At 42.6% G+C, this 25,303-nt stretch overlaps 1 protein-coding gene across 2 annotated transcripts in view; it reads right to left on the minus strand.

The window, feature by feature from the left end:
• Positions 1-25,303, minus strand: part of NNMT (nicotinamide N-methyltransferase) — a 49,909-nt gene that overhangs the window by 17,707 nt on the left and 6,899 nt on the right. For both annotated transcript variants that reach the window (XM_030829495.1, XM_030829494.1), the window contains exon 2: positions 23,305-23,479. The gene's annotated coding sequence lies outside the window, so the exon portion shown is untranslated. The remainder of the gene's footprint in view (positions 1-23,304; positions 23,480-25,303) is intronic.

A 25,303-nucleotide genomic window follows, 5' to 3' on the forward strand; every position in this document is an offset into this window, starting at 1 on the left:
AATATTGTGGCCTTAGAATTTATTCTACCCAGCCAGGCACTTGATTTTTTTTTTCTTTTTTCTTTTCTCTCTCTTTTTTTTTGGTTGCTACTTTTTTCTTTTTAAAAACTTTTTGTGGGTACACAGTAGGTGTATATATTTATGGGTTACATTGATATTCTGATAGAGGCCTGCAATACAAAATAATCACATCAGGGTAAATGGGGTATCCACCATTTCAAGCACTTATTTTTTTGTGTTACAAACAATCCAATTTTACTTGTCTGGTTATTTTTGAAGATACAATTAAATTATATTTTACTATATTCACGCTGTTGTGCTAGCAAATATTAGGTCTTATTCAATCTTTCTAACTTTTTTTTTTTTTTTGAGATGGAGTCTCACTCTGTCACCCAGGCTGGAGTGCAGTGACGCGATCTCAGCTCACTGCAACCTTCACCTCTTGGGTTCCAGAGATTCTCCTGCCTCAGCCTCCCAAGCAGCTGGGACTACAGGTGCATACCATCACACCCAGCTAATTTTTGTATTTTTAGTAGAGACGGGGTTTCATCATATTGGCCAGTCTGGTCTTGAACTCCTCAGGTGATCTGCCCACCTCAGCCTCCCAAAGTGCTGGGATTACAGGTGTGAGCCACTGCGCCTGGCCTCTAACTATTTTTTATACCCATTAATGATCCCCACATCCCCCCTACCCACCTCACTACCCTTCCCATCCTCTCGTAACCATCCTTCTACTCTCCATCTCTGTGAGTTCAGTTATTTTAATTTTTAGCTCCCATAAATAAGTAAGAACATGCAAAGTGTGTCTTTCTGTGCCTGGTTTATTTCACTCAACATTATGACCTCCAGTTCCATCCATGTTATTGCAAATGACAGGATCTAATTCTTCTTTATGACTGAATAGTACTCCATTATGTGTATGTACCACATTGTCTTTATCCATTCATCTGCTGATGGACACTTAGAGTACTTCCAAATCTTGGCTATTGTGAACAGTGCTGCAATAAACATGGGAGTGCTGATAGCTCTTGGATATACTGATTTCCTTTCCTTTGGGTATATACCTAGCAATAGGATTGCTGTGTCATATGGTAGCTCTATTTTTAATTTTTTGAGGAACATCCAAACCGTTCTCCATAGTGGTTGTACTAATTTACATTACAACCATGTACAAGGGTCCCCTTTTCTCCATATCCTTGCCAGCATTTGTTATTGTCTGTCTTTTGGATAAAAGCCATTTTAACTGAGGTGAGATCGTATCTTGTAGTTGAGAAATGCAAATCAAAACTACGAGATATGATCTCACCTCAGTTAAAATGGCTTTTATCCAAAAGACAGACAATAACAAATGCTGGCAAGGATATGGAGAAAAGGGGACCCTTGTACACTGTTGGTTGGAATGCACACAGCTCTATTCTGGCAATTCCAAATGGTAGCCTCTGCCCTTGAACTTAGATCAGTCATTGATCCTGCTCACTAAGTGTGTTGGGGTGGGGAAGGGGAGTAAAGGAAACCTGTGTGGTATTAAGATTGCCCATTGCAAGAAGTTACATGTGGCAGGCAAATTGTCTCAGATTATTGCAACTGTTGTATCTTCAAATCTCAATTCATAGACTTAGGAGATGTAGAATGGAAGCAGGGTGTCTTTGTGGACTGACCCCAGGTACTGCTGCTGGAGCACAGACACTCCCTGCTTCTGCTGACTGCCCTAGTAATGGAGCACAGCAGGAGGCATCCAGAAAGTCCAAAGACATAAGTTGTTATCCTGGTTTGCTACTAGCAAGTTGTAAAATGGACAGCTAGAAAAACTAACTTTTGAGACTCTTAAGCCTCAGTTTTGGTGAGTAAAATGAACTTAACAGTACGTATTTTACTATTCAGTATGAGGTATTGAGGAATTTCAATGATAGCTTTCCTTACATTGAATCCTTACCTTGGGAAATGTGTCCCATTCCCATTCATGGGTCAATTTACCAGGGAATTTTAGACATAGTAGTGATATAGCATATATGTGGCCTTGATATTGTACCCCTTTCCCCTCACTCCATCATTAATTTTTTTCTACCCTCTCCAGAAATTTCCAAGATTGACAGTCAGAATCAGATTTTTTATTATAGATGGAATCTGTTTCCTTGTAATGACCCTCTACCCACCCTTAAATAAATGTTTGTTATGAGTAAATAAATGCACATATAAGGGAAGAAACAAAGGGTGAGAAGGAAGGCAAGAAGAAAGAAAAACATGTTATTTCCATATTGTCTGGGTATTTGGTTCACTGGTGGCTGTTCTTCCCACATGGTCTGCTGGTAAAGAATTTGGTTGATTGTCCCAGGCTATGACCTCATGAGAAAATAGTGCTATAATACTTAATGCACAAAAATCAATGTAGTGGGGCATTCTCCTAGAAAATACCTCACTCTAGACTCCAGAGGTGCTAGATCAAATCCATTGCTAGAAAATATGACACAAACCAAAAGTGTAAACACCAGCATTGCTTATGTTTGCTGGAAAAAAAGATTCCAAATATTGACATATCAGGTTGCAGTAACATGTCTGGCTAACTCTCAAGATATACCCTTTTCCCGAAAGCCTAAAATGCTAAAAAGCTAAACATGCTGATATATAGATATAAAATACCTTGTATATATTAGCAGTAGAGGAGTTTGACAGAATGTTATATGTAATTGAATAGAAGATTTGTAAATAGGAAGATATGCTAAAAAAAATTATGCAAAATGTAACAGAGGGCAAAAGGGAAACAGAAAAAGTGAAAGAGAAAGCTAAGAGACATCGAGCATAGAGGAGAAAGTTCTGCTATATGTCAGACTGGAGTTCCTGAGAGATAAGAGAGATCAAATGGACTAGAATAATATTTAAACAGATAAAGACAGAGAATTTTCCAGAACTGATGATAAATACTGTATCAGAATCCAGTCAGGAGACAGAAACCCACCTTAAACTTGAGTCAGAAATTATTAATATAAAATTTAGTATAAAGAATTGACTAAGTAAAAAGTGGTTAACAGCTAAGAGAGTAAAGGTGGACTCTGGAGTGTAACAGAGGTGGCAAATGCAGAAAGTCACTGGGCTGACAGAACAAGGAAACCAGGAGAAACTTAGAGGACGAGTCCACAGAACCAAGCATCGAAAAGCTCTGATGAGAAAGCACAGCTGCTGCGGGAATGCTGGACACCTGAGGAACCCAAGGAATGCCACTGCAGAGATGAGCCATGCATTGAGCCAACAGCTGCATGAAGACAACCATTGCCAAGATTGCTCACAGGATCATAAGCCCACAACTAGACCTCAGAAACAAAACAAAACAAAACAAAAACAAACAAACAAAAAAAACAGGACATGGTAAGTCCCTTCCTCCTCCTCAAGCCTTGCATGTCCCTCCAGAATCTCTCACTGGTGGAACCAACATAGAGGCACTGGCAAAGGAAAGTTGTGTGTGCAAAATCCAATTTGTAAATCTGTCCAATTTGCAATTGGAGGATAGGCTAAAAGAAATTATGCAAAATGTAGCAGAGGGAGAAAGGGAAATGGAAAAAATAAAAGAGAAAGCTAAGAGACATAGACTAGCTCTCACACCACAGAGTACAGAAGGGTGGGTTGGAGCTATGAAGGAATGTATTAAGAACTGACACAGACATCAATACACAGAATCCAAAATGGGTAGTATTTATTGAGCACTTATTTGTGCAAGTACTGTTCTATATGTGCTTGACACATATTAACTCATTTAATCATTGTAATAGTCTAGGAAGGACTATGATTAGAAGTCCAGTGAATCACAAGCAAAATATTTGAAAAGCAATTCCCTCCTAGACATTTTACTGGTAAAAAACTGCAACACCAAAGACTACAAAAGATGTTAAAAACATCTAGAGAAAAAACACAAGTGATAGTTACACTAACAGCCGCCTTTGCAGGACTAGGAAGCATGCTAGAAGACAAGAGAATGATATTGTAAATGTGCTAAAACAAAGTAATTGCCAACTTAGAATTCTACAACCAGAAAAAGTCTTTGAAGAATTGGGACAACATAAAGAAAGTAGCAGGCAAAACTAAAAGCTTGCCACTAGTACGTCCTCTCTAAAGGAAGTTCTAAATGATGAATTTCAGACAGAAGGAATGTGAACCCCAGTGGAAGATCTGAAATGCAAGAAGGAATGAAGAATTAACTGAGAAGGCCAACATATGGATCATTCTAATAGACGTAAAAAATAATGCCATGTGTGGTTAAAAATAAGTAAGATGGAATTAAAGTGGCTGAGCCCTAGTTTTCCACATTAATCTACCCTGCATCAGATAGCTTGCTTTCTCTGTCTCACTTCCCCATTCCCTCACTGGTGCTCAGTGGGATCCAAAATAAAATACTTACACTCCAATTTTAGACACCACAAAATAATATAATCAAAGTGTATTAACTTCCAAATTAGTAGAGCAGAAAAACTAGAATGTCAAAATACTATCAATTCGAAAGAAGGTAAGAATGGAGAGAAAAAGAAACAGCTCTTTAAGGACAAATACAAAGCATAAAATAACAAGATATTTGGTGGAGGATTAAAAACAGACAAAAGCATCAGTTAAAATATGTATTACATGAACAGCAGGATTAACCAACTTGATTTAATGGACATATACAATATACTGCACCCAAACACCCACTGCTATGATTTGAATGTTTGCTCCCCATCAAATTCATATGTTAAAATCCTAATGCTCAACAAAGTAGTATTAGGAGGTGGGGTCTTTTGGGAGGTGGTAGGTCATGAAGGTAGAGCCCTCATGAATGGGATCAGTGCCCTTATGAAATAGGCCCAGGAGAGCTCATTCACCCTTTCACCACATGAGGACACAGTGAGAAAGTGCTATCTATGAAGAAGGAAACAGGCCCTCACCAGACAGTGAATCTGCTGGTGCCTCAATCTTGTACTTCCCAGCCTCCAGAACTATGAGAATCAAATCTCTGTTGTTTACAAGCCACCTAGTTTATGGCATTTTGTTAGAGCATCCCAAATGGTCTAAGACACACATTTGTTTCAAGAATACATAGGCCCCTAATAAATTCCTATATACTAGCCCATTAAGCAAGCCTCAACATATTTCAAAGGGCTGAAATGATATAGGGCATGCTATTTGACCAATGCATTTAAGCTAAAAGTAAAAAATAAAAGATAAATAAAACACCCTTATTTGTTTGGAAATAAAGAAACACACCAACAAACAACCTATGGGTCAAAGAAGAAATCATAATGGAAATTATAAAATATTTCTAACTGAGTAGTAATAAAAATACTACGTATAAAAACTCATGGGTTGCAGCTAAGGCAGGATTTAAAGGGAACTCTAGTCCTCAAATATGCATACTAGTAAAGAAGAAAAACTGAAAGTTAATGAGCTGAGGAAGTTAAGAAAGAAGCAGCAAAATAGACAAAAGTAGAAAGAAGAGAATCCTGCACAGTAGAAAAGCTAAGAATTAATAGGGAGAATCAACAGGCCCAAAAGTTGGTTCTCTGAAAAGATAAATACAATTAACAAATTTCTAGCTAGAATGATCAAGGCAAAAAAGAGAGAAGGCTCACATGCCCAGTGTCAGGAATAAAAAGGGGAACCTCATGGCAGATGCTACAGACATTTAAAAGATAATAACAAGATATTACAAATAACTTTATGCCTATACATTGAAACATTAAATTTAGAAGTTTCCAAATAAATATATAACTTATATAAATATATATAAATTTATATAAATATATACAAATATATTATATATTTATATAAATTTATAAATTTTATAAATATATAAAATTTGACTTTCTTTGTAAACATTAAAGAATTTAAATGGGAAATTAGTTTCATACAAAATCTTCAGAGCAGATGGCTTTACCAGTGAATTCTACCACATATTTAAGTAATCAGTAATTCTAATCTTACACAAACACAGAGAACAAAAAAAGAGAAAATACCCCTCAACTAACTTTATAAGTCTAGCTAAAGCCTAATATCAAGGTTACTTATGAGAAGAAAAAAATTACAAGCTAAAAATCACCCATGAGCATGAGTATAAAAATCCTAAACAAGTTATTTTCTGGTCAATAAAGTAGCAAATATGTATATGGTGCTTACTATTTTTCAGGAACTGGTTTAAGCATTTTGGACATATTACTAAAATGTACAGAAGTTTGGTGAGTTAGGGGCTATTATTATCCCCAAGCATATGAGAAAATCAAGGAACAAAAATGTAAAGTAAATTGCCCAGGTCACGCTGCTAGACAGTGGTATAGCCAAGTTTTAGACCCAGGCAGTCTAACTCAAGAGCCTAATTTTCTAGCAGCTATACAATGACCAAGGTGAGTTTTTCCCAGGAATACAAAGTGATTTAACATTCAAAATTCAATTAATACAAATCATCACATGTACATGTTAAAGGAAAAATACCTTCTGATCCATTCAACAAATGCAGAAAAAAAAAAAAACAAAAAGCTTAAATTCTGTATCCATTCACAACAAAAACAATTCTTGCCAAACTGGGAATAGAATAAAGACTTCCCTAATCAGATAAAGATTGCCTACAAAAACCTCAACAAACATCACTCTTCCTTTCAAGCTTTCCTTTCCAGTTGAACAGAGACAAAAATGTTAACAAATACCAATTTCATTCAACATCCTGGACAGTACAGTAGGTTAAAAAAAAGTTAAAAATGTAAGTATTGAGGAGGAAAAAGAAAAAACTGTTATTATTAGCAGATAACATGATGATATAGAGAGAGAATGAAAAATAATCTACAAGTAAATTATTACAATATAAGAGTTTAGCAAAATATCTGGATATGAAATCAATATAAAAATTAAATTCATTTCTAATCAGCAACAGCTATACAATGAAATTTAAAATAGACATTGTCCACAATGGCATTGAAAAATATGAAGTACCTAAGAATAAATCCAGCAAACTATGTATAAGACATTAATGGAGAAAATAATAAAATTTTATTGAAAGACATTAAAGAAGACCTAAATAAATGGAGAAATATGCCACTTCATGGATGGGGGGACTCCACATGGTAAAGATGTCATTTGTCTCCAAATTGATTTGTAGACTCAGTAAAATCCCAATTAAAATCCCAATAGTTTTTTGGTGAAACTTGATAAGCTGGCTCTAAAATTTATATGACGGTGCCAAGGGCCAAGAGTAGTTACTCTTAAAGAAGAAAAATAAGGTGGGAGGACTTGGTCTACCAGATATAAATACTTATTATAAAGCTGTAGTAATTAAGACAGAGTAGTATTGGCAGTAGGACTGACAAATAGACCAATGGAACAGAGTAGAGAGCCCATAAACAGACCTGTACTTTTATGAACAGTTGATATATGATTGAGGTGACAGCTTAGATCAGTGGGGAAAAAGATTGACTTTTCAATAAATAGTGCTAAGATAATTGGGTATCTGTAGGGAGGAATAAGGAATTAGAACCCCACCTCACATTATGCACAAAAAACAATTCAGGCAGATTAAAAAACTAAATATGAAGGGCAAAACTCTAAAGATTTAGAAGGTAATGTAGAAGAATATCTTTATGACCTTGGGTGCAGATAAGGATTTCTTAAACCAGACACAAAATCCATTAATCATGAATAAAAGATTTGTAAATGCTAGTATATTACAATTAAGAATGTCTGTTCGACCAAAGACACTTTAAGAGAGTGAAGAGACACTCTACAGACTGGGAAAAGATACTACAACACATAAAACTGACAAGCAAGAATTTATGAATTCTGACAACAGAATTTACAAAGAACTTCTGTGAATCAATATGAAAATAAAGAAAACAAAAAACTTGAACAGACCCTTTCTGAGAAAGGAAATCCAAGTGACCAATAAACCTAGGAAAAGATCCTTAATCTCATCAGTGGAATGCAAATTAAACCACAATGAGATACAATTACACAGCCATCAAACTGGCAAAAATCACATCTGACCAGCACCAAAGGCCTTGACCAATAGATGTCCTTGTGCATTTCTAGCAGGCATGTAACTTGGTACAGCATTATGAAAAATGGTCTGGCATTGACTGGTAGAGTTGAGTTGCTGCGTACCCTATGCCCAGGAATTACAGTCCAGGTACACATCCAGAGAAAAATCTGCCACATAAACATGAATGTTCTTAGCAGCATTGTTTGGAACAGCCCCCAACTAGAAACAACCTAAAAGTCCAACAATGGTAGAATAAATTGGAGTGTACAGCAATGAAAATGAACCAATTACAGCTACAAGCATCAGCATGGATGATTCTCCAAATGATGCAGGGTGAAAGAAGAAAGTCCCAAGGAAGACCTCCTTTTTATTCCATCTATAAAGTCCAAAATTCCAAAACAAACAGAAGGAAATTTTATTATTTAGTGATGCATAAATGGGTGGGAAAACTAAAGAAAAACAACGAGATAATTACATTAGATGTCAGGATAGTGGTTGCCTGTGGGTGACTGGGGAGGATGAAGTTGTGCCCAGGTTACAGAACACAGGGGGAAGAGGGGGCTTCAAAGATCCTGCGGTGCTAACCAGTGCTCCTGCATTTTATATTAACCTTTATGCTCTATGTAAATGTTCTATGAACTTTTCTGTAGATGCGTCTCACAATTTAAAAAACATCCTGCATATCCAGACGCAGAGTCCCTCGAAACAAGCACAAATTTAGAGATCAAGTCTACTTGATAATATTGATCTTCCCAACTTTCCTCTCTGAGGCAGGACCTAGTGCTTCTTTTTCACTTACTTTTACCCAGTGGGGCTAAACCACTCAATGGTACTAAAGGATAAACAACGATCTCACAAAAATGGGGCAAGGATGGAGGAGAACGTTACAGAAACTGCAGCTGAAGCTTTCCCTCCAAGCTTTTCTTTCCAATGCTGGAAGAAGTCCTTCTGTGCCTCAGATGACATCAAGGCCTACTGTAGATCACAGGGCCCCAGGATGCTTCAGAGATGACACAGACTTCTGTAGGCAGTGATCTCTCATTTGACACTCCTTGCCTTCTGCTTATCTCCAAGAAAGAAATGTACCCCTGGGTACGCCACAGCAATTAGGAGCCTGCTCCCTTCACCTCTTCCTGCTGCAGTTGTGGGTGGGGTATTCACATATGTTGCAGAGAAGCAACTACTGAGCCTCTTTCCTCTTTCTCTGCTCAAACCATACCTTGTGGCAGGCGTGAGTCCCCAGGAAAGAATTCCAAGGCAGAGCCAAATTAAGCAACTCCTGGAGTAAGAGGCATCAGTAATTTGGGAGCCTTTCGTGTGCTTGGTAATTAATAACAAATAAACAGAATTATCAGCAAAACTATAACCCATCAAATTTGATGTGCTCCCGCAGGGCCTGCTCTAGATTTTAGTGGATACGTATGGTGAGTCCAGGGGTGATTAATATAAGCCTTAATTGCAAGGAGGTAGGGAACCCTTTCTTGGAGTCCACAACCTGTTGGCTTCTCTCTTTTGTCACTCTTAAGTTGTGGCTACCTGTGGGGGTAAAAATGAGGCTGCAGACCATAAGGGCATCACTGTATGTATGCAGAGGGCTGCCTTCTGCCTGGTTCTCACAGTGTGCCCTCTCATAGAGCTTTGGGTTGAAAATCCATAGCCACAAAGACACTGATTCAGCCAGAAACTCTAGTTATCTAATTATCTGGTTATCAATATTCAAGCGTCTCAAATATTTTCACTGGCTTCTAAATCCATTGCTCAGGTTACAGAAAGCATTGAGAGGGATGCCAAGGAGGGAGAGAGAGGAAGGGTGTAAGGTGGCAAGCTTCTTGGCTAAAGGAAGAAGAAGCATGATGGAAGAAAAGACATGTTGGGGCCAGGCACGGTTGCTCACACTTGTAATCCCAGCACTTTTGGAGGTCGAGGCGGGTGGATCAGGAGTTCGAGACCAGCCTGGCCAACATGATGAAACTCTGTCTCTACTAAAAATACAAAAATTAGCCAGGCATGGTGATATGCACCTGTAATCCCAGCTACTTGGGAGGCTGAGGCAGGAGAATCACTTGAACCCAGAAGGTGGAGGTTGCAGTTAGCAGAGACTACACCACTGCACCCCAGCCTGGGTGACAGAGCGATACTCTGCTCAAAAAAAAAAAAAAAAAAAAAAAGACAGCCGGGCGCGGTGGCTCACGCCTGTAATCTCAGCATTTTGGGAGGCCAAGGTGGGCAGATCACAAGGTCAGGAGATCAAGACCATCCTGGCTAACACGGTGAAACCCCGTCTCTACTAAAAATACAAAAATTAGTCGGGCGTGGTGGCACGCGCCTATAGTCCCAGCTACTTGGGAGGCTGAGGCAGGAGAATTGCTTGAACCCAGGAGGTGGAGGTTGCAGTGAGCCAAGATAGCACCACTGCACTCCAGCCTGGGCAAGACTCCATCTCAAACAAACAAACAAAAAACCATTTCGGGGTGAAGGCGGTTGAGGACTACTTGGAAAGGAAAGCGATTCCTGAGCCTCAGCCAGGACCAGTTTCCATAGTCCAGCCACAAGGTGTCCAGCCCCGACCCACCCCTGCTATACAGTTTGTAAACTGCAGGCAGATGGCATCCAGGATGATAGGGCCTTTGGCAGAGCCAGGTACCAGCAGCGTTGCTGCGGCAGGTGGCCAGCTTGCTGGAGATCCACATCTGCCTGGCACAGGGAGGCTGGAAATCAGGGTGGAGCCTCCCCAATAGCCTGCTGGCAAAAGCTGAAAACCTGAGTGGCTTCTGTGCTATTTGCACTATTTCGCTTTGTTTCCTTTCCTCCTCTGCTTGTTGCTCCTTTGTCACATGCTTACTTACAAAACTGGGACCTGATTTAGGGCTATCTGCTCTGTTCCATTGATTTTTCTTGGCTTCCTACTAATTACTGTAATGGTACGATACCTATTTAGGACATCTGTCCTATCACTACTAATGCTATACAAATATCAAGATAATGGAGTTCACTCTTCTCCCTCTATTTGTTACCTATGTAAAAAGCAAATCGTTTTATGTTCAGGGTAAAAGATGTTAGGACTAAGATTGGATCTTGTAATTCTCTTCTTCCTCTATTGTTTTGTTTAGTTTTTCAAAAAGCACGAGGTCAGGTGGTTAAAAGAAAATGCTTATTAAATTGAAAGAAAAGGAGCAAAGGCAGAATATGAGCTTTTTTAAAAATTGAGGATAGACGTAATAATCTCACGGAAATAAGATTCTGTAAAGAAAACTAAGCCTCGGAAGTGAAACAGCTGTGACTGTCAGTCTTCAATCTCTTGTCAAAACGCTTTCGGAATGAACCGAGAATCTGTACAGTGGAAGGAAATTCACTCATATGATTCTATTTTCTCCCTCCTCTTTTATTTTCCACTCTCATTTCCCTTTCATAGACAACCATCCCAAGGTGTTTGATGTCTATTCTTTATGTGCATTTTGGTACAATGTGTGCTGCTGTTGTGTACGCATATATTTGTATTTGCATCATTTTCACTATGCATTAAAGCCCTATCACATTACGTGTGTATGTGACCCACAGCTTCATGCCACTGCAGAGTTCTTCATGATTTGCACCCCTCATTTGTTTATCCACACCCCCAGGAGCGGATACCCAGATTGTTTCCAACTCCCCAACACAATGATTCCAGAGACATCCATGCCTCCTTCGTATAGAGACCTGTGTGAGAATTCCTATGGGGTGCATTCCCAGGAGTAGAACTGGCGAATCCTAAGGTATCCACATATTTGAGTAAGAACCACCAGATTGCCCCCAGCAAGGCTATACCAGTCTACACCCCCATCAGCAGTGCATGAGGTTTCCTGTATCACCACACCCCCTCCCATCCCTACCATCAATTTTTAGAATGATCTGCTATACTAATTTTTGCTAGTCTAATGAGAATGAGTGAAGTTGTACACTTTCTCTGATGAGTTTGAGCACTTCTAAACATGCATATCAGTATCAGTGAGATAAGCTAAGTGATGTAACAGACCTCAAACCTCAGTGGCTTAACAAAATAAATGTTTGTGTTCACATCGCAGACCATGGTGGGGGGCAAGGGAAGGGTACTCCCCCAGTGGTCCTTTGGGCACTCAGACTTCTTCCATTGTGTGGCTCTAGGGCCCCAGAGCCTTCCATTGGATTCTCTGCATCCAGCCCGCAGAGGAGGGGAGAGAGCTCTTGGAGGAGATTGGAACATGAGGGTTTTGAGGACACAGCCTAAGTATTGCCATACATTAATCTGTTCATATTCTTTGGGTCAGAACTCCATCACATGGCCTGAGGCAAGGGGGCTGCGAAATACAGCCTGGATGTAATACAGCTGAAAAAAGGGCATGCAAACTGGGGAGGAGTTAGACAACCTGTGTCACAAAATGCTTGCTAGCTTTTGGAGTTTCCTCTTCTATATATTTCCTGATCATATTCTTGCTCCTTTTTGTCTTTAGACTTTTTCCTATTGTTGATTTGCAGTAGTTCCTTGTATATTCTAGAACATATCTGTCCCCTGTTGGTTTTATTCACTGTAAATATTTCTTCCAGTCTGTCTGCCTGATCACTTTAGCAGGAATCTAATTATCAAGCAGGAATCTAATTTTTTTATTGTTTTTGTATTTGTTTACAATTTGGGGGGATTTGTTTGTTCGTTTGTTGAGAAGGGTCTCACTCTGTGGCCCAGGCTGGAGTGCAGTGGTGCAATCACAACTCATCGCAGCCTCGACCTCCCGGGCTCAAGTGATCCTCCCACCTCAGGCTCCTGAGTAGCTGGGACTTCAGGTGCATGCCACCATGCCTGGCGTTTTTAATTTCTAGTAGAGTGGAGATCGCACTACGTTGCCCAGGCTGGGGTTTACGATCTTAACCTCTGGATTCTTCTTGAGTGTACTTTGTATCAGGCACAGAAGTCTTTAGTCACTTTACCTTCCTTGGTCAATTTCCTCATCAGTCTCCAGTTTGCAGACGAGTCACTTGTTCGGGCACAGCGAAGAAGACATTCCCCCAGAAAAAAAGGCCTGCCAGAAAGCTAATTTCCCTGCCTCTAATTCTCTTTTTCAGCATCCAATTTCTCCTAGTCCCTCCTGTAGTCCCTAGCCTAGAAAGACTCAGTTCTCCAAAGCCCCTGTGGAAATGTGCAAACCTGTTCAAGAAGCCCTTTCAGCTGGCCGAAGTGGGAGACGAGAGCCAGCTCATGGAGCATGTATCTATTAAAATGGTTGCAACAGTAAACAGTGCCAAACTGGAACTTTCTCAAACACACTGGAACTTCTAATCCCTCTCATGTTGTGTCTTGACTTTGATTTCTTGCTCACACTCTCTGACCCTTTGCCTGAAAAGCCCTCCCTCCCTTTGCTTGTCTAAATTCTTTTATCTTTAATACTCAGCTTAGGCATGAATTCCAGGAAGGCTTCATTGACCTCCCTCCACCACACCCGCAGAGCTACGTTAATGGACCTCTTCTATACTTCCCAGTGCCCTGAACATCTCTCTGTCACTAAACTTGCCACATGATGCTGCAATGGCCATTTGTCCACTAGAAAGTAAGCTTTTTGGAAGAGCCTGAATCCCATTCGTCTTTGTATTCCTCCCGCTTGCATGGGCCCTAACGCACGGATTGGCCTTAATAGCCATGGAACGGATCTAGTGAGCTAATTGTGCCCCATCTGCTGCAATTGGCCCTACTGCCCCAGCTTCGTGGGCTTTAAGGAGGTTTTTACCATAGCAGAGAGAGGCTGGAAGAATTCTCCTCCAGGGGCCGGCTGCTGTGCCTCTCCCTTGGTCTGTCATCCAGGCAGCATATGGGCTAGCCTACGTCCCTAGTGGGACCCTGGGCCAGCAGGTCGGGGTTGGCTTTCCTGGGCCTCAGCTTCTGTGGTGGAGGCCAGGCAACATGTAGAAAACATGGCCCGGTGGAGATCAGGGCACTCTGTGCTGGCTGCGGCCCTCCTCTTCCTGGTTCCCCCATTCATCGGTCAGGATCTGGAAGAACAGGAGTGCAGGCTGCAGGCAAATGAGCAGGCCGAGGACATGCAAAGGAGGGAAAAGCCCTCCCACTCCACTGGCCCTGCAGCCCGCCAAGCTCAAGACTCGGCTGCCCTCTTGTGCCCAGAGAGTGAAAAACAAGGGAAATAACCCAAAAACACGTCTTGGTCTGGTGCCTGCAGCCATTCTGCTGTCCTTGTTCCTCCTTTTCCCAAAGGGCACATTGCAGAGACACACATTCAGCAGGATGACCTGCCTTGTCCCCAAGAATGGACCACCCACCCCAGTCACTCCCTGTACTCCTGATCTGACCCCAGCACCATGCTTTTAGCAGTGTTGTTTCCTCTAGCAGGAATGCCTTTCCAACCGTCACCCTCCTTTAAGACTCATCTTCGCTGTAGCTTGCTCCATGAAGTCTTCTCCTGTTCCCCAGCAGGAACTAATCCCTTCCTTTTCTGTGCTTCCCATCATCCCCTTGTATTAGAATTAGCAAATTCTGCCTTGTAGTAGAGTCCCATGCCTACTCAGTGGGGACTTAATAAAAGCAAGCTGTGTGTTTTTTAATAAATTCAGTGAACTGTAAGCTCTTCACTGTCACTAGCCACGCCTTGCACATGTCGGTATCACCCTCTCTCCCATGAGGCCAATAGCAATACTCACACTGGGCCCACATGTATATGGTGACTTGAGGATCAAAGGAGCCAATAGTTTCCCAATGTGAATGTTCATGTAACTAACACCAGGTCCTTAGAAGAACCTATCCCAGGACACACACCCTCATCTGGTGGCCCAAGCAGGTCCATCCTACTTTATGCAGCAAGGGGAGCACCAGGCAACCCAGTCCTGCCTAGGGCACCTGCCCTAGAAACCCTGCACATGTACCTGGCTGCCTTGTTCTTTGCCTTATGCCTTCCCATCCCATAGCAGCTTTCTGGCTACACACTCCTGTGTACACTTGGAGCTCCCCTTGGATGGAGTTAACACTCAGTCTTGGTCCCATCTGCTGCAAGCTTCTCCTGGTATCCAACTTCTGATCTGACCCCAGCACCTGGGATACACAACCTCATCCATTACCCACGTGCTGGCACCACAGACAGATCTAGCCACCATCCACTACCTGAATCACCACACACATACATCTGCACACACTCACATATGCATACATAATACACACACTCACACACACACACATATGAGGATTAGGTCCACCTCCCACCCCTACCAACAGTCACCTCTGGTACTCTCTGCCTGCTTGGAGCACTGGCCTGTTCTATCACACCAGGTGCCCAGAACATTAGTAGTGCCTTCTAGGGACAGTGCCACAACCTTTATACCTAAGTACAAAGTGAGTGTTCTTGATATAGCTGATATAGTTTGGATATTTGTCCCCTCTAAATCTCATGTTGAAATGTAATCTTTAATGTGGGAGGTGGGACCTGGTAGTAGGTGTTTGAGTCGTGGGGGCAAATCCCTCATGAATGGCTTAGTGCCATCCTTGCAGTAATGAGTGAGCTCTTTCACAAGAGAGCAGATCATTTAAAGAAGGCTGGCACCTCCTCCTCTGTCTCTTGCTCCCTCTCTCGCCGTGTGACATGTCTGCTCCTCCCTTGTCTTCCGCCATGATTGTAAGCTTCCTGAGGCCTCAACAGAAGCTGAGCAGATGTTAACATCATGCTTGTACAGCCTGCAGAACCATGAGCCAAATAAAGCTCTTTTCTTTATAAATTTACCCAGTCTCAGGTATTCCTTTACAGCATTGCAAAATGGACTAACACAGTAGCCAATATATTTCTTCTTTTAGTAATGGGTAAAGGATAAGGTAAAAACTACCAATGTCAACACTAACGGAGAGAAAAGAGGCAGAGTAGGCACATGAGGCAGAATGTGGTCAAGGGCTTATGTGTTGCAACTATGTTTAGTGTGAGGACCAGCCCCGGGCAAAGGTTCTGATGCTGAGCTTAGCACTGAGCTTTACAGAGTACTCCACAAATATTTGTTGAATGAATCGATCACTTACCTGCCCACCTCCCATGCCTATCAACAGTTACCTCTGGTCCTCTCTGCTGGCTTGGAGCACTCTCCTGTTCTACCACAGCCTTAGTAGTGCCCTCTAGGGATAGTGCCACAATGACATTTAAGGTTCCTTCACTTTTCTTGAAGTTCACCTAACATAGTATGTTATTTCTTCTCCAGGTCTCAGCACGCGGGAATTCCTGCTCTTCACCCCTCAACCCCATTCCTTCACGTGGCTTACCCTTAAATATCCTTTACATCTCACCAATGTGCTGCTACTTCCTTCAAAAAGTCTTTTGCCAAGTGCCTCCTCCCTGCCTCAGACCGGGTTAGATCGTTTGTGTTGGATCCAGAAAGAAGACAGCTTATGCAGCTCTCTTTAGAACTGCTCATTTCATGCGTATATATAAAGTCAGCCAAAACTCTTACATACCACATCACACACATAATTATTTACTAAGTGCATTCCTATTATATCTTTGGGATCTTACGATAACCCTGGGGATAGGTATTATTATTTCCAATTCTTTCTTTCTTTTCTTTTTCTTTTATTTATTTATTTACTTTTTGAGACAGAGTCTTGCTATGTCACCCAGGCTGGAGTGCAGTGGCACGATCTCGGCTTACTGCAACCTCCACCTCCCGGGTTCAAGAGTTTCTCCTGCCTCAGCCTCCCGAGTAGCTGGGATTACAGGCATGAGCACCAATGCCAGCTAATTTTTGTATATTTTGTAGAGATGGGGTTTCACCACATTGACCAGGCTGGTCTTGAACTCTTGATCTCAGGTGATCCACCCGCCTCAGCATCTCAAAGTGTTGGGATTACAGGCGTGAGCCACCGCACCTGGCAATTATTTCCATTTCAGAGATGAGGAAACTGAGGCTCTGAGATGTTAGTGACCTACCAAAGGTCACAAAGCAAGTAAGCCAGAGAGCCAAAGAGGAAAAGCCACGTCTCCCGATGCAGAAACCTGTGTTCTTCTCATTTCATGGGGTAGGGCTGCAATATTCGCAGGGGTGAGGATGGAGGTGCTGAATGGGCTCAGAAGTTGTGTGGTGACAAATGGCCTAAACTAGGAGATCATAGGGGGCTCTCCCCTCTTCTCTCTATGCAACCCTGCAGAGCCCTTGAAACAAGAAGCAGCACAGCTTTATTTCTCTGGTCCAATTCTTTCCCCTCCTCCCTGGGCCATGAGTGGAGCATATTATAAACCTCTCTGTTTGAGATCAACATTCCTATTTACCTGGCAATCATGTATAATAAGACTCTAAAAGCATTTGCTGGTAAGGGTTCTAAATAAAACAGACTAAATGGAGGGGAAAGCAAATGAGGTAGCAGGATGGCAGCCAGAAATCCTGCCCCTGTGCCCTCCCAGCTCCTACCAAGTCTGCTGCATCAGTCCCTTCACCGGGCCACAGAGAACATCCCTGGGTCAACTGGGCAGTCATGGAAGTGGCTCTCAGCTGCCTGCTGAGCCTTCTCCAACTTCTCAAAATCCAAGCCTGTCTCCTGCAGGGGCTCCTGCAGAAATTCCTCTCTAGGGGCAGTGTGGAGAACCTCCTGTCCCCCACCATGTAGAAGCTGGTCTCAAAGCCTCTGCTTGTGGCATATGGTCCCTGGGTTGAAACAGGGTCCCAAGTTGGCACAAGGTGTCTTGGCAGGTACCCAGGGTGGGTGGTGGCGGTGGGGGGCAGCCTGAAACCACAGGGAGAAAACGAGGCAGTCGGCCAGGGGCAGGACTGCAAGTTTCAGAGGCCATTCTTTCCAAATGTCACATGTAAGCACATTTGAGTAGCTTTCCTTAAACACTCCTCCTTTTCAGCCCACTTCTCTCTGGAAAGAAGGAAGTGGAAAGAGTGGCCAGCTGGGTCAAGCTTACCTCATGGGACATATAGATCACTCCTGGTCATTTTCTGCATCTCATACACACACTTGCAGGATAACAGAATATTCTAACCCTAATCTTAACTGTAACCCTACCCCTAACACATACACAACTCACAGGATATCAGAATATTCTAACCCTAACCCTAACCATAACCATAACCCCTATACACTCGCAAGATATCAGAATATTCTAACCCTAACCCATACACACACTCGCAAGATATCAGAATATTCTAACACAAAACCTAACCATAACCCTAACCCCAACCCATACACACACTCACGGAATCTCAGAATATCAGAATCAGGTCACTGCTTTTACAGATGAAGACACTGCGTCCTGGAGACGCAGTCATGACATCAGCTATTGGCACGGGCAAGCCTAGGGCCCGCCAACCCTGCAGTCAGTGCTCTTTCCACTTGCCAGCTCTCTCTCTGCAATGTGCTTCTGACAATCGTCCAGTTCTTTCTCTGCCTGGTCCATGACTTAAAACAAGTCAGGCAAGTGCAAAGGGAAATGGAAAGTCTGCCTGGAACCAGCAGGGCAAAACTATTAATACAAAGTGAGCTTGGTAGATATTGTTGAGGACATCCAGTACCTCCATCATCTTTCCCTCCCAGTGTCTCCTGGCTACACACTCCACTCAGTTGTCACATTCTCTTCTTAAATACCTATTATAGGCTATGAGGCTCATTCATACTGAGGTAAGAATAAGGACTAGCACTTAAAGGGTTACTCTTTACAGCTCTTCAATAGTGTATTACAAATGTTATTGTCTTAAGCAAAAGGAAGAAGGACCTAATGAACAACTTCAACCTTCTTACTTAAATAGGGTGTGGGGTATTTTGGGAGTGAAGATGCTATGGCGGACTTTCCTGGTGCCTGAAATTATACAAGGTAAGTAAATTCTATTCTGCCTCAAAGTTAGATTGGTCTTAATTCCATTCCCAACAAACCCAGCGATGGCCTTCTCTGTGTTTCTATGTTCCCAGCAGTGAAAGGTCACCTCAGGAGACCCACAGAAAGGTTCCACGGGTTTGGGGTCAAAAGTCTGGAGGTTACAATTGGAACAACAGGAACACTGACCAGTCAGAATGGTTGCCTGTCATCAAAAGCCAGCTGACTGTCATCCTGTCTGTTATGCATACGCTTGGGCTCAGATCTTGGCATCTGGGACAGTTTCTTTCTGGCTCCAGGCTTGTCTAACCGTCTATTTCGGTTCCCTCCTTCGGGCTTTATAGAACTCATTCTTCTTTTCTTATTCCTGCAATTCCACTGACGTCCTTCTTTCTTAGTCTCCACCTTTCTTGCCATTTCTACATGAGCCCCACAGAAAATTCTTGATTCAGAGAGCCACGTGAAGCTCTGGCATCCTCAAGGTGCAAAAACAAACACCGAACTCCTTGCCTAATCCCTTCAAGCTCACGTACGTATTTTACCACTGGAGACCAGTCAAATGACTGCAGCCTCTGTCTCTGCTACCTGTTCTCCTCCAGGCCATTCTTGCCCATGTAGTTGGAGGCAATGGTCTCCTAGACAGACTCACAGGCAGAGAGGAGCTGATAATGGTGGCCTCAGGGCCAATGCCAATTAGTCACTTTCCTATCAGCCCACCTGTTTTAGAACAAGAATATTTCTAAATCGTCAGTACCTAAGCATGGCTCTGAGGTCCACCTTTCCCAAAAGGTTCTACTTTCTCTAAACTTCTTAGAGAGACATGCTTGTTTGGGGTATAGTCAACCACTTGGGAATGCAAACTCTAAGATTTGGAATTTTATCTGTACTAACAGCCTTAGGCACCACTGAGCACAGTTCCCAGCACTGAGCAGGGATGGTTTGGGTAGGAGGGGAGTGTTAGGAGAAGTAAGGCACTGAGGGGTGGGGCAGCAACCAGCAGAGAACCAGCTTTGTCACTTCAACCACCAATCGACCACTGCAAATTAACTGTTCAGAGATACCTGGTCACATTCATGAGGACACTGGCTTTCCTATTCCAAGTGTTCTTCACTGAAATGCTGTATGGCCCCGCTGAGACCATCTGTAACATGGTCTGAAACTTTTATTTTTTTTTTTTTTGAGATGAAGTCTCACTCTGTTGCCCAGGCTGGAGGGCAATGGAGCAATCTCAGCTCACTGCAACCTCTGACTCATGAGCTCAAGTGATTCTCCTGCTTCAGCCTCCCAAGTAGCTGGGATTACAGGCACGTGCCACCATACCTGGCTAATTTTTGTATTTTTAGTAGAGACGGGGTTTCACCATGTTGGCCAGGCTGGACTCGAGCTCCTGACCTCAGGTGATCCGCCCACCTCGGCCTCCCAAAGTGCTGGGATTACAGGCATGAGCCACCGCGCCCAGCCTTAAACATTTATTAAGCATCAATTGTGTTCTAAGAATCTTACTCGGCAGCATGGGGACTAAAATGAGAATATAGGGTCTGCACACAGAACTCTTGGTCTCTTATCCCTATCTTGCCTTCTCTCCAGCTAGGGAGAGACTGAGTCGACACAAAATATCAATATCATTTGGACTCTGGCAAGGGGCTTCCAAAATGAACAAGGCAGTGAGGAGAGAAGATGAGCTGAATCTGTTATAATTCCTCCTCTGGCCCAGCCTCTAACCTCTTGTTCAGCAAGAAGCACCTCTCGCCATCTGCCTAAGCTGGAAGCTTTCACCCTCTTATCCCTGAGCTGTAACTGGTCTTTAAATGTCTTCAGATGGCAGAGCACCTGGAAATCTTGGTCGTTTTTGTAAAACAACAGGAACTAGTCATCTCTTTAATTCTAATACACAAATTATGAACAATTTTGCCAGCAGGAAACATACCACACTACAGTAGTCAGGTCCATAGGCAATATAAAATCAGAGGCACATACATGCAGATCCAGGAAAACGCAGAAACACAGGCTATTGAACTTAGCATGCTCATTCACTCCTGGGTTCTGCTGCTACTCTTCATTTGCTCCCCGCTCATTTGTTTTATCCGTAGGGTACAGTGGCAGATAGGTTGAGGCAGGCATCAGAGGTTTAAGAAAAGTTTATGGCAGAAAAATTGTAAGTGGGAAAAGTCTATCTAGTGGGTTATGTTATTTTTTCTCCTGTTAATCATGAAAAGATACCCATTATTTGATTTCAATGGTCTAACCTGGCTAGTACTATTGTTTCCCTAGGAGCAAATCTGGAAGCCATCCACAATGATGTTTTCCTGAGCCATAGTGGTGACGGGGCAGAGCAGTCAAGGCCACCCTGCAGGTGGAGAGAGGCTTCCTACTTTCCGATGCCTTTGCAGCTTCACTCAGGACCATCAAAGACACAGCTCTTAGACTATATGGGGGCAGGAAATCTCAACCTCAGAAACCTCAGAGACTTTGAGGGTCTCCCACCATGGACCATGTATCAAGTGGAACTAAAATTTTCCCATAGGGCAGGTCCACACACTGAAGGTCCAAAGTGTCTGTCAGTTACCTGGTGGCTCTCGCCCACCTCCCTCTCTAACCCTGCCTCGGGGTTGAAGTAGAGCTGCACCTGATTTAAAGTTTTCACAGCTACCCTGAGCACCCACAGACCTCCCACAAGGTTGAAGGAGATCAGCATCTGACTTAATCATGTCATCGTAGTCCTTCCACAGGAAATGGAGGAATCCATTTCCCAAAAGATTCCGGCTGGATTTGAAGTAGTCCAGGCGGGCTATGGGCTCACAATCCACCGAAAAGATGTCAGGTGCTGTGGATTCCAGAAGAGTCATGGAGGGCAGGGAGTTTGTCCAGGAAGCAGCAAACCTTCTGATCCCCTGGGCCCTTCTTGATGGAGTTCAGACTCAGTAACCATCCCCCAAGCCCAGCTCCACCTCTAGACATTTAGGTGAAGAACTGAACAGACAATGAAGGAAGTTTCCTGAACCTTCCGCTCCCAGGTATTCACCTCTGTCACTACCACTTCTCCCTCCTTCCAGTTCCTTCTCTGCACAGATGCCCCCCTCAACCAGCCCCCAGGCTTTTCAGCAGCTTAGGGTTTCCCGTCTCTTCTGCTCCACTGTACTGCACTCTCTTCTACAGTGGGTTTTTAAGTAGCATACCTAATTAATTTTTAAACAAAATCTCCTGTGAACCCACAGGAGCTGTGAGATACTAGGATGAAGGTGTCTTCATTGGGTTTTAGTCTTTAGTGTTTTCAGCTCCCGAACACGACACCCTGGTTTCTGTCCCAGACCACTGAGTCGATGCTGATAATTCGTAAACTAGGGGACACAGGAAGAAGAACAGGTTTAGATGAGGGTGAAGAGGATGACATGATGAGAAATGAGGAGTTTCATTTGGAGCATGCTTGGCTTGAGGCTAAAAAATTGCATCTAACCCAGATGCAGCTCAAAAACTCACAGACAGACCTGAGCTGGAGCCACAGATGCAGTGGGGATAAGTGTGCAAAAAGCACCTGCTGTATAACTGCACTGAATTTCTTCTTCAAGTCCCCATTCAAGTGGGTAGTAGACATTAAATCTCAGTCATTTAGAGGCTCCCATCACCGGGGTTAGGGTGGGTGGTACTTAGTGCCAGACACGAGAGCTAACATTTTTCCCTACTATTGGCACCTACTGAGATTATATTGTATAATTTGGTCTGAGATCACAGATTTTAAAAGTTTGCAACATCCCCTTTACACAATCTCAATGTCTTTCTCCCTTTTAAAACAAATTTCCCTCTCTCTTCTATTCCCATTCTCTACTTTAATGGACTGAATTGTGCCTGCCTCCCTGCCCACTCCCAAAATTCATATGTTGAACCCCTTGGCCCCAATATGACTACTGTATTTGGAGATAGAGCCTTTACAAAGGTAATTAGGAGCCGAGCACAGTGGTTCACGCCTGTAATCTCGGCACTTTGGAAGGCCGAGGCAGGTGGATCACTTGAGGTTAGGAGTTAAAGACCAGCCTGGCCAACATGGTGAAACCCTGTCTCTACTAAAAAAATACAAAAATTAGCAGGGTGTGGTGGTGCACGCTGGTGATCCCAGCTACTCGGGAGGCTGAGACAGGAGAATTGCTTGAACCTGAGACGCAAAGGTGCAGTGAGCTGAGATCGTGCCACTGCACTCCAGCCTGGGCAACAAAGCAAGACCAAAAACAAAAGAACTAAACAAAAAGGTAACTAAGATTATATGAGGTCATAGAATAGGGCCCTAATCCAATAGGATTGCTATCCTTATCAGAAGAGGGAAACACACACAGAGAAAAGGCCATAGGAGGACACAGTGAGAAGGTGGCCATCTGCAAGCCAAGGAGAGAGACCTCACCAGAAACTAACCCTGCTGGCACCTTGATCTTGGACTTCCAGCCTCCAGAACAGTGAGAAAATAAATTTCTGCTGTTGAAGCCGCCCAGTCTGTGGTCTTTTTTTATGGCAACACTAGCAAACTCATACACTCACCTGGGAGTAAGAGAAATCACTCTCCCTGTGCTTACGACACTCTGGGCTGTGCAACAACCATCAAAGCATTGCTTCTGCTCCAGCACCACATTGAGAATAGAGATGAGTCTGGGGTCTTGACACTTTCTAGGCTATGCCCACGGAAACGGCACAGGTTTCCTCTGCTCACATGTTCCTAAGTAAATGAGAATATAGAAGATATTAAAATGTAATTAATAATTCAAATCTAGTTAATTCACATATTGAATGCTCTAATCTAAAAATAGAAAATATACCTTCTTTTCAAGGTACCCATGGAATATTCACAAAAACTGACTACATAAAAAGCCTCAAAGAAATTGTTTAAATTCTCAAAAGGTAGAAATAATACAAAATATTCTCTGATCAAATTGCAACAAAATAAATATTCATTACAAAAACAAAAGACCCTACCACCCGGAAATTTTAAATTTTTTTCTTAAACATTTTTGGACCAAAGAAGAAACCAAAAAAATTGAAAATTATCTAGAATTTTTTAAACTCTACACATAAGAATCTATAGGACACTAACGAGAGGAAAATCTATGACCTTATTTACTTATATTAATAACAGAAGATGATTAATACATGAATTAAGCATCTAAACCAAGAAGTTAAAAAAAAAGAATAACAAGTACATTTAAATAACATGCAATGACAAAATTAATAAAGATAAAAGCCGACACTAGTAAACGAATAAAGTGATGAGTACAGAAGCCAGATTGTAGTGATGGAGTGGGCTGGAGGTGAGAGGGTGGTGAGGAAGTGCAGACAGAAAATGCAAACAACACCTCTGAAAGCTTGGCTGTGAAAGGGAAGAAAGACAGGGCAGTAGCTAAAAGTGGATGAACCTCTGATAGAGAAACACTAAATATTTTGACAGTGGAGGAAAGGCAAGGACAGATGCCAATACGAGTCAAATTTATAAGGGATGAGTAGAAAACTGAGCTGAAAATGATGTTTTTCCTGAAAATAATGAATAGGGAGGTGCAGGTGTCTGAGATTCAGATAAGAACTCTATGGAAAACAGAAGGCAAAAACTAGGGAAATACAGAATTATTAGGGATGGTTGAGAGCCCAGATAACTTGACAGGAACTCAATCTGCCCAGAAGTTGGATTTGCTGCAGTGTGCTGAGATGTCTTGGTGCAGAAGAGAAGACATTGGATTAAGGTAAGGTTGAGGCTTTTCTGGCAAGGAGAACAGAACTTAAATGGGTAAGAAAGATAGAAGAGAAAGCCTTCACTGCATTTATCCAAAATGCATTAATTAAGCAGGTATTATGTAAGATAATAGGTTGATGTATAAGAGCACAGAGTCTGGAGCTAAACTGCCTAGATTCAAAATCTGGCTCTAGCACTTACAAAATGTGTCCACGGACAAGTTATTTAGTCTTGTTTGGCCCCAGCTTTTTTTTTTTTAATGTGTGAAAACACAAGGATAATAATCTACCTCTTAGAGTTGGTGAAAGGATTAAATGAACTAATTCAAATTTAAAAATCAGAACAGAAATTTTTCTTCTGGTCATGACAGAGTAACAATTACTGGAATTGCCTTTCACCATAAACAGCTACAAAACTGGACAAAACCGGACAAAACCTATGACACAGCTGCTTTCAGATTCCCAGGTAGCATGCCCACAAATTCTGATTCAGGAGGTCTAAGGCAGGGAACCAGCTGTTTCAGTATTTTTTTTTTTTTTTGAGATGGAGTCTCGCTCTGTCGCCCAGGGTGGAGTGCAGTGGTGCGATCTCGGCTCACTGCACGCTCTGCCTCCCAGGTTCACGCCATTCTCCTGCCTCAGCCTCCCGAGTAGCTGGGACTACAGGTGCCTGCCACAACGCCTGGCTAATTTTTTGTATTTTAGTAGAGGCGGGGTTTCACCGTGTTAGCCAGGATGGTCTCGATCTCCTGACCTCGTGATCCGCCCACCTCGGCTTCCCAAAGTGCTGGGATTACAGGCGTGAGCCACCGCGCCCGGT

This window comes from Nomascus leucogenys, chromosome 15 (genome assembly GCF_006542625.1).
Source record: "Nomascus leucogenys isolate Asia chromosome 15, Asia_NLE_v1, whole genome shotgun sequence".
NCBI lineage: Eukaryota > Metazoa > Chordata > Mammalia > Primates > Hylobatidae > Nomascus > Nomascus leucogenys.